Raw genomic sequence first — 11,244 nt, 5'->3', positions numbered from 1 at the left:
ACGCTTAGACATATTTAATACAATATAATTTTTAAAAGTAAATTTTAGCAGAAAAGAGACGCGCAAAGATTTGTCTCAATGAAGAATTACCAATGACAAATTCAGGTAAATACACACTCGGATAAAAACAGGCGTGGCAAAAAAGTGGGGAACTGAAATTTTGAAGCTTCATATCAAACACAAAGCAAGTACCATCAAAACCAGATACAGAGGTGCTCCTGCTCAATCTCAATGGGGCGTTCCTCTTTGTCAGAGTTGAACTATCAGATGAATGCAATCAATAAACTAGGCAAAAAAAACAATGGCACAACTCAAATATCATTCAAGATGTGTATACCGACTCAAGGGTTGATAAATATTAAAAACAAATATTTATGAATAATATTTTTTTCACATTAATATGGGACGAATGTATAATTATAGTAATAGAAAGATATAATAGCAACTCAAGGCAAACCAACAACCAGAAAGGAGGACCTGAATCGTTTGTTGGGCTAATGAAATCTTACAAAAAGAATATTATGGTTTTTGCAAAGAGTGAGATAGCATTAAAAGGCAAGAGCACCGTTGTGTTGTTGTGAGGCTTGATGCAGTGAAAAAATCTAATGATATTAATGATGAATTCTGTGCTAAATCGCCAAAACAAAGAAGTGCGGTACAACACGGCTCCACCAGATTGAAGTATTTTGAAAAGACATGGAATAACAAGGTGGTTCTGTGAATTGCAACTTAGATGTTTTTTCATCGTTTCCACATCAGTAGAATTAGACATATTGAACTGAACACATGCAAAAATGTCATGCATCAGTTATAAATCCATTAATTTTTACCTTATGAAAATCTTTCTGGGGATTTTTGCGGCACATTTGTTTTAATTTTGCATATTCGGGTTTCTTTCTATCTTTGTATTTTTCTTATTATTGATCGTCTTTCGTTTTGTACGGAAAAACCGGTGAATAGGATTTGGAATTTTTTTTGAGATGCATGACAAAAAAAGCAATGGATTGATAAAACAGCAACTCACAGCCCAACAGCACTCACAAAGAAGGTGAACCGTTTGTTAGGCTAGTGAAATGCTTCAAAAGTATGAGTATTGTCTTTGCAAAGAAGCAGGCATCAATAACTGACAAAAACACTGGTGTGCTTATTGGAGGCATAATGCACTGAACAATCTAATGATTTTAATGATAAAACCTGTGCTAAATTACTGTAAGGAAGATCAACACAAAATGGCTCCGCCAACGTAAAGTATTTCACTGAAAAACGAAGTGGCCCTGTAAGTTGCAAATTAAACTTTTGTTTACGTCAGTAGAAGTAGGTTTATTAGACTGAGCACATGGGAAATGGTCATCAATCAGTACTAAATTGATTAATTTTTCCTCTATCAAGATATTTCTAAGAACTTTTGCAGCACTTTTGCTCTGTTTTTTGCACATCTTGTTTTCTTTTTTCATTTTTTGGTATTTTTGCTATTATTGATCGTTTTTGGCAAAAACCAGCGAATAGGTTACGGAAAGTTTCTTCAAAAACTTCTTAATGATTTGAGCAACGACTACACGAAAATTTTTTAAAAGTTTATTTTTATGATCAATTTTAAAAATTGTATTATCAGCAGAATTTGCTTCAATTGTTTTTGGGATGGTTGTAAAATTATAGCGATAGGTTGATAAAATAGCAACGCCAAGCCAACCAACACCCGCAAGGAACCTGAATCGTTTGTTGGGCTATTGAACACCTAAAAAAAGAATATTATGGTTCTTGCAAAAAGGGAGATAATATTAAAAAGCAAGAGCATCGGTGCTTAAAGCATTAAAAGTTCTAAAGATATAAATTATTGATTCTGTGCTAAATCTCGGAAACAAAGAAGAGCAACAACACACGGCTCCGCCGGTATGAAGTATTTTGAAAAGACATGAGAGAACAACGTGGTTCTGTGATTCAATACTTAGGTTCTGTGATTCAATACTTAGTTTTTTCATAGTTTCAACATCAGGAGAACGAGACATTTTAAACTGAACATGCAAAGATGGCATGAATCAGTAATAAATAAATAATTTTTATCTTATTATAATCTTTCTCAGGATTGTAGCAGCACGTTTGCTTTATATTTGCATATTTCGGTTTCGTTTTGTTTTTTTTGTATTTTTCTCCTTATTGATCGTTTGTTGTTTTGTACGCAAAAAACAGCAAATAGCATGTGGAAATTTTTTAAACTATATGACGACAGCTCTAAAAATTTTTAAAACTTTAAAAATTGTTAGTTCTGAATAAAAATTTTCTCGCATCTTTTTGGGATAGATGACAAAAAACAGGGATAGATTGATAAAACAACAACTCAAAGCCAACAAACACTCACAAAGAAGGTGAACCGTTTGTTGGGCTAGTGAAATGCTTCAAAAGTATGAGTATGGTCTCTGCAAAGTGCCAGACTTCATTAATTGGCAAAAACACTGGTGTTCTTATGGGAGGCAAAATGCACTGAACAGTCTGATGATTTAAAGGATGAAAAGTGTGCTAAATCACTGTAAGAAAGAAGATCAACACAAAATTGCGCCGCCAAGTATTTCACTGAAAAACGAAGTGGCTCTGTAAGTTGCAAATTAAACCTTTTTTTACGTCTGTAGAACTAGGTTTATTAGATTGATCGCATTCGAAGAGCTCATCAATTATTATTAAATCGATTTTTTTTTATTAATCAAGATCTTTCTATGGACTTTTGCAGCACTTTTGCTCTATTTTTTGTGTGTCTTGTTTTCTTCTTTTGTTTTTTTTTTTATTTTTGCTATTATAGATTGTTTTTCGTTTTGAACGCAAAAACCAACGAATAAGTTATGGAAAGTTCCCTCAAAGATTTCATAATGATTTGAACAACGACAGCTCAAAAAATTTTTGCAATTTTTATTTTTTTGATCAAATTCAAAAATTGTATATTATAAATGGAAGTTTTTGAAAATTTTTGGGATGGATGTAAAAAAAGCGATAGGTTGATAAAATAGCAATGCAAAGCCAACCAACACCCGCAAGGAACCTGAATCGTTTGTTGGGCTATTGAACACCTAAAAAAAGAATATTATGGTTCTTGCAAAAAGGGAGATAATATTAAAAAGCAAGAGCATCGGTGCTTAAAGCATTAAAAGTTCTAAAGATATAAATTATTGATTCTGTGCTAAATCTCTGAAACAAAGAAGAGCAACAACACACGGCTCCGCCGGTATGAAGTATTTTGAAAGGAAATGAAAGAACAACGTGGTTCTGTGATTCAATACTTAGGTGTTTTTTCATAGTTTCAACATCATGAGAACGAGACATTTTAAACTGAACGTACAAAGATGGCATGAATCAGTAATAAATAAATAATTTTTATCTTTCTTTCTCAGGATTGTAGCAGCACGTTTGCTTTATATTTGCATATTTCGGTTTCGTTTTGTTTTTTTGTATTTTTATCCTTATTGATCGTTTGTTGTTTTGTACGCAAAAACAGCAAATAGCATGTGGAAATTTTTTAACTATATGACGACAGCTCTAAAAAATTTTTAAAACTTTAAAAATTGTTAGTTCTGAATAAAAATTTTCTCGCATCTTTTTAGGATAGATGACAAAAAACAGGGATAGATTGATAAAACAACAACTCAAAGCCAACCAACACTCACAAAGAAGGTGAACCGTTTGTTGGGCTAGTGAAATGCTTCAAAAGTATGGGTATGGTCTCTGCAAAGTGCCAGACTTCATTAATTGGCAAAAACACTGGTGTTCTTATGGGAGGCAAAATGCACTGAACAATCTGATGATTTAAAGGATTGAAAGTGTGTTAAATCACTGTAAGAAAGAAGATCAACACAAAATTGCTCCGCCAAGTATTTCACTGAAAAACGAAGTGGCTCTGTAAGTTGCAGATTAAACCTTTTTTTACGTCAGTAGAACTAGGTTTATTAGATTGATCGCATTCGAAGAGCTCATCAATTTTTCTAAATCGATTTATTTTTTATTAATCAAGATCTTTCTTTGGACTTTTGCAGCACTTTTGCTCTATTTTTTGCGTGTCTTGTTTTCTTCTTTTGTTTTTTTTTTGTATTTTTGCTATTATTGATTGTTTTCCGTTTTGAACGCAAAAACCAACGAATAAGTTATGGAAAGTTCCCTCAAAGGTTTCCTAATGATTTGAACAACGACAGCTCAAAAAATTTTTGCAAAGTTTATTTTTATGATAAAATTCAAAAATTGTATTTTATAAATAGAAGTTTTTAATTTTTTGGGATGGATGTAAAAATAGCGATAGGTTGATAAAATAGCAATGCAAAGCCAAACAACACCAACAAGAATCCTGAATGGTTTGTTGGACTATTGAACTCTTACAAAAAAAATATTATGGTTCTTGCAAAGAGCGAGATAGCATTAAAAGCAAGATCATCGGGTCTGAAAGCATTAAAAATTCTAATGATATTATATGAATTCGTTGCTAATTTTCCGAAACAACGAAGAGCAACAACACACGGCTCCACCGACATGAAGTATTTTGAAAAGACATGAACGAACAAGGTGATTCTATGAACGTCAATTTTTCAACCTTTCAACATCAGTCTAACTAGACATTTTAAACTGAGCACGCAAAGATTTCAAAAATCAGTAATAATTCAATAATTTTTACTTTATTAGAATCGTTCTTGAGATTTTGGTGCACGTTTTCTTTTTTTGCATTTTTCGCTTTCTTTTTGATTACTTTTAATTTTTTTTATTTTTGATCGTTTTTTGTTTTGCACGCAAACACCAAAAAATAGGTTGTGAAAATTTCTTACTTATTTGACAACGACAGCTCTTAAAAATTTGGTAAAAGTTTGTTTTTATGATGAACTTTAAAAATTGTTACTTCTGAATAAAAGTTCTCTCGCATTTTTTTGGATAGATGACAAGAATTAACGATAGAGTGAATATATAGCAAGGCAACGCCAACTGACACCCAGAAAAAAGTGATTCGTTTGTTGGGCTAGTGAAATGCTTCAAAAGTAGGAGTGTGGTCTTTGCAAAGTGAGAGATAGTAGCTTTAATTGGCAAAAGCACATTTGTTTTTATGGGTGGCATACTGCATTGAAAATTCTGCTAATTTTAGCGATGAAACGTGTGCTAAATAACTGTAAGAAATAAGATCAACACCAATTTGCTCCGCCAAGTATTTCACTGAAAAACGAAGTGGCTCTGTAAGTTGCAAATTAAACCTTTTTTTACGTCTGTAGAACTAGGTTTATTAGATTGAGCACATTCGAAGAGCTCAAACATTTTTATTAAATCGATCTATTTTTGATTAATCAAGATCTTTCTATGGACTTTTCCAGCACTTTTGCTCTATTTTTTGCTTGTCTTGTTTTCTTTTTTTGTTTTTTCTTTGTATTTTTGCTAGTATTGATTGTTTTTTGTTTTGAACGCAAAAACCAACGAATAAGTTATCGAAAGTTCCCTCAAAGATTTCATAATGATTTGAACAACGACAGCTCAAAAAATTTTTGCAAATTTTTTTTTGTGATCAAATTCAAAAATTGTATATTATAAATAGAAGTTTTTAAAATTTTTGGGATGGATGTAAAAATAGCGATAGGTTGATAAAATAGCAATGCAAAGCCAACCAACACCCACAAGGAACCTGAATGGTTTGTTGGACTATTGAACTCTTACAAAAAAAAATATTATGGTTCTTCCAACGAGGGAGATAGCATTAAAAGCAAGAGCATCGGGGCTTGAAGCATTAAAAATTCTAATGATATTAAGTATGAATTCGTTGCTAAATTTCTAAAACAACGAAGAGCAACAACACACGGCTCCACCGACTTGAAATAATTTGAAAAGACATGAACGAACAAGGTGATTCTATGAACGTCAACTTTTAAACGTTTCAACATCAGTTGAACTAGACATTTTAAACTGAACACGCAAAGATGTCATAAATCAGTAACAATTCAATAATTTTTATTTTATTAAAATCGTTCTTAGGATTTTGGTGCACGTTTGCTTTTTTGCATTTTTTGCTTTCTTTTTTATTACTTTTACTTTTTTTTATTTTTGATCGTTTTTTGTTTTGCACGCAAAAACCAACAAACAGGTTGTGAAAATTTCTTATTTATTTGACAACGACAGCTCTTAAAAATTTGGTAGAAATTTGTTTTTATGATAAACTTTAAAAATTGTTATTTATGAATAAAAGTTCTCTCGCATTTTTTTTGGATAGATGACAAGAAATAGCGCTAGAGTGAATATATAGCAACGCAAAGCCAACCAACACCCACAAGGATCCTGAATGGTTTGTTGGACTATTGAACTCTTACAAAAAAAAATATTATGGTTCTTCCAACGAGGGAGATAGCATTAAAAGCAAGAGCATCGGGGCTTAAAGCATTAAAAATTCTAATGATATTAATTATGAATTCTTTGCTAAATTTCTGAAACAACGAAGAGCAACAAAACACGGCTCCACCGACATGAAGTATTTTGAAAAGAGATGAACGAACAAAGTGATTTTATGAACTTCAACTTTTCAACGTTTCAAGGTCAGTCGAACTAGACATTTTAAACTGAACACGCAAAGATGTCAAAAATCAGTAATAATTCAATAATTTTTACTTTATTAAAAATCTTTCTTAGGATTTTGGTGCACGTTTTCTTTTTTTGCATTTTTCGCTTTCTTTTTTTATTACTTTTACTTTTTTTATTTTTGATCGTTTTTTGTTTTGCACGCAAAAACCAACAAATAGGTTGTGGAAATTTCTTTTTTATTTGACAACGACAGCTCTTAAAAATTTGGTAAAAATTTGTTTTTATGATAAATTTTAAAAATTGTTATTTATGAATAAAAATTTTCTCGCGTTTTTTTTGGATAGATGACAAGAAACAGCGATAGAGTGAATATATAGCAATGCAAAGCCAACCAACACCCAGAAAAAAGTGATTCGTTTGTTGGGCTAGTGAAATGCTTCAAAAGTAGGAGTATGGTCTTTGCGAAGTGAGAGATAGTAGCTTTAATTGGCAAAAGCACATGTGTTTTTATGGGAGGCATACTGCATTGAAAATTCTGCTAATTTTAACGATGAAACGTGTGCTAAATAACTGTAAGAAATAAGATCAACACCAAATTGCTCCGCCAAGTATTTCACTGAAAAACGAAGTGGCTCTGTAAGTTGCAAATTAAACCTTTTTTTACGTCTGTAGAACTAGGTTTATTAGATTGAGCACATTCGAAGAGCTCAAACATTTTTATTAAATCGATCTATTTTTTATTAATCAAGATCTTTCTATGGACTTTTCCAGCACTTTTGCTCTATTTTCTGCTTGTCTTGTTTTCTTTTTTTGTTTTTTCTTTGTATTTTTGCTAGTATTGATTGTTTTTTGTTTTGAACGCAAAAACCAACGAATAAGTTATCGAAAGTTCCCTCAAAGATTTCATAATGATTTGAACAACGACAGCTCAAAAAATTTTTGCAAATTTTTTTTTTGTGATCAAATTCAAAAATTGTATATTATAAATAGAAGTTTTTAAAATTTTTGGGATGGATGTAAAAATAGCGATAGGTTGATAAAATAGCAATGCAAAGCCAACCAACACCCACAAGGATCCTGAATGGTTTGTTGGACTATTGAACTCTTACAAAAAAAATATTATGGTTCTTCCAACGAGGGAGATAGCATTAAAAGCAAGAGCATCGGGGCTTAAAGCATTAAAAATTCTAATGATATTAATTATGAATTCTTTGCTAAATTTCTGAAACAACGAAGAGCAACAAAACACGGCTCCACCGACATGAAGTATTTTGAAAAGAGATGAACGAACAAAGTGATTTTATGAACTTCAACTTTTCAACGTTTCAAGGTCAGTCGAACTAGACATTTTAAACTGAACACGCAAAGATGTCATAAATCAGTAATAATTCAATAATTTTTACTTTATTAAAAATCTTTCTTAGGATTTTGGTGCACGTTTTCTTTTTTTGCATTTTTCGCTTTCTTTTTTTATTACTTTTACTTTTTTTATTTTTGATCGTTTTTTGTTTTGCACGCAAAAACCAACAAATAGGTTGTGGAAATTTCTTTTTTATTTGACAACGACAGCTCTTAAAAATTTGGTAAAAATTTGTTTTTATGATAAATTTTAAAAATTGTTATTTATGAATAAAAATTTTCTCGCGTTTTTTTTTGGATAGATGACAAGAAACAGCGATAGAGTGAATATATAGCAATGCAAAGCCAACCAACATCCTGAAAAAAGTGAATCGTTTGTCGGGCTAGTGAAATGCTTCAAAAGTAGGAGTATGGTCTGTGCAAAGTGAGAGATAGTAGCGTTAATTGGCAAAAGCACATGTGTTTTTATGGGAGGCATATTGCATTGAAAATTCTGATGATTTTAATGATGAAACGTGTGCTAAATTACTGTAAGAAGGAAGATCAACACAAAATCGCTCTGCCAACGTTAAGTATTTCAAAAATAGACGGAAAAACGAGCTGGCTCTGTAAGTTGCAAATTAAACGTTTATTTTTTTTTTACGTCAGTGTAAATAGATTTATTAGACCGAGCACATGCGAAGAACTCATCAATCACAATTAAACCGATTTTTTTTAAACTTTATCATGATCTTTCTGAGGACTTTTGCAGCACTTCTGCTCTATTTTTTCCACATTTGTTTTTATTTTGTTGTTTTTTTGTTCGCTCTTTGTTTTGTACGCAAAAACGAACGAATAATTCATGTAAAGATTTTTTAAAATGTTCATAATTATTTACAAAACGACAGCGCTAAAGATTTTTTGAAAAGTTAATATTTTTGATTTGTATTAAAATATTTTATTTATGAAATAAAGTTCCTCACATTTCGTTCGGGATGGATACAAAAATGGCAAGGACTGATAAAATGCGCCGATCGATGGATGCGCCGATTGATAAAACAGCAAGGCAAAGCCAACCAACAACCTCTAAGAACCTGAATGGTTATGATCTTTGCAAAGAGGGAGATAGCATTAAAAGGCATGAGCGCCGATGTGTTTTTGCGAAGCATAGTGCATTAAAATTTTTGATGATATTAATGATGAAATTTGTGCTAATCACTGAAGGAAAGTAAAGCAACACAACACGGCTCCACCAGCATAAAGTTTTTCGAAAAGACATGGAATAACGAAGTGGTTCTGTGAGTTGGAAATTAAATGTGTTTTCATTGTTTCTGTGTCAGTAGAACTAGGCATATTAAACTGAGCAGATGCAAAGAGGTCATCAATCACTATTAATTTAATTAATTTTTGGTTCATCAAAAATTTTCTGAAAAAACTTTGCAGCACATTTGCTTTATTTTTTGCACACTTAGTTTTCATTTCAGTTTTTTGCAGTTTTCCGTTTTATCTATATTTAGTAGTTTAGTACGCAAAAAGCACAAAAAAAGGTTTCAGATTTTTCTATTCAAAAATTTTATAATAAACAACAACAGCTCTAACAATTTTTGAAACGTTTATATTTATGATGAAAATTTTAAAAGAATAATATATAAGGATGAGTATTTTTTCACATTTTTTGTGATGGATGTAAAAATATAGGGTTAAATAGACAAAATGTCAACGCTAAGCCAATCAACCCCCACAAAGAATTTGAAATTTTTGTTGGGCTAGCAAACGTTTGTTGGGCAAGTGAGGCTCAATGCGTATAAAATGTGATATATCGAGAAGTGGCGAACTTAGCAACTTAAGTTAAAACTTCAATATATAAAGAAAACTTTCTTACCTGATGTTTGGTGAAGTGAAATTGAATAATGGCTTCTAATTTGAACCGAATCGTCGATTCAAATTTGTTCATACCACAAGTTTATCAGTGTACATAAACCATAAATTTGTGTGATAGATTCGACTTTTTGTTGATTTGTTGATCTATTTTATTGATTTTAGTTATGAAATTCGTGATAAATCATTTTGGCAACCATCATCCTGCAAAGAGGGGAAAAAGTAAACATACGCCTCTGAAAACCAAGCAGTGGCGCTGTTTCCTACGAGGTGCATGCATTTGATATACCTGTCGAGGAAGTTGTCTTCCGAGGAACAGAATTATCCAAACAATGTGCGTGGAGCACTGGCATTTTTATTATGGTTAGCAAAAATGGATCGATAATTGATGCAAGCCGATTTTATTAAGAAAGTTAATCTGGAACAACATTTTTTTTGAACATGCTGGAGAATTCAGCCACCAACGAAAAACTTGATTTTTTTGGTTGTGAACAATTGAGAATCAAGAAAATCAAATCACTAGTCTACCATCTCTGCGTTGTTGGTCTTTTGAGTGAGTAGTTTAAACATTTTATTTTTGAGACAGTCCTCCAGAAGGCACTGACGACTTCGCAGTACTTCAAATATTAGTGGCAAAACTCAAATTGCACTAATACTGGATGCAGTGTGAGACTAGCAGTAATGCCGGGTTCTGACTTGCGCTAGCCTGTTGTAATCCAAACGATTGAAACGAAACAGACACTTTTCCTAGTCTCAGAAATGGTTTGAAAGTTTCTACCCGGGTCGAGGTTTTGTCAAAAAATAATGTAAGATTAGCGGTGAAGCGGTGAAAAAAAATTTTTTCACCGCAAAGCGCCCGCATCTTTTAGCGTTGAATGCGCTTAAAGCGGTGAATTTTTGTAAGAATTTCGTTCAATTTTGCGGTGAAAAATTTTTTTTCACCGCATTCACCGGAATTCTTACAAAAAGGAAACTGTCGTAGAAGGGTTCGAACCTCTACCTCATGCGTGTCACCAACTTCATGGGTGACACCTCGACCCGGGTATCATCTCATTTGAACATTCAGTTCGGATATTTGTAGAGAGCAACGACACAATCGCGGGAGTAGAAGGAGACTCTGGGAAACCAGAAGCAGAAGTAGAAGAATTCCAGAAAGAATGGAAGCGAAAAAATTTTTAATCAAAACTAAAATATTTACAATCAGGTTTGCTGGAAAGCCTATATTTATGTTATGATTCAACTTTTATCATTCAACTGAGTCGGCAAAACGTGTGCTCGTTGTTTCTGGATTGTTTTCCCTTATTTATTTTTTTTTTCATAAAATAGTGAATATGACCGAAACAAATTTCAAGGAGACGCTCTTCTTATTCTCTTCCAGGTTTTATTTATTTTGCTTATACAAAGAGCAGTTATCGTTGTCACTTTTACTTGCACTATTTTAAGTATCAAATCATAATTAGAGCGGTGGCATTGTGTAATGGACACTTTGACCCCGGACGATTTAAAAAT

Source organism: Convolutriloba macropyga, chromosome 9, assembly GCF_964194025.1.
Source record: "Convolutriloba macropyga chromosome 9, txConMacr16.3, whole genome shotgun sequence".
Taxonomy (NCBI): Eukaryota; Metazoa; Xenacoelomorpha; order Acoela; family Convolutidae; genus Convolutriloba; species Convolutriloba macropyga.
The sequence above is the reverse complement of the archived record's forward strand: the minus strand, read 5'-3'. Positions refer to the sequence as shown.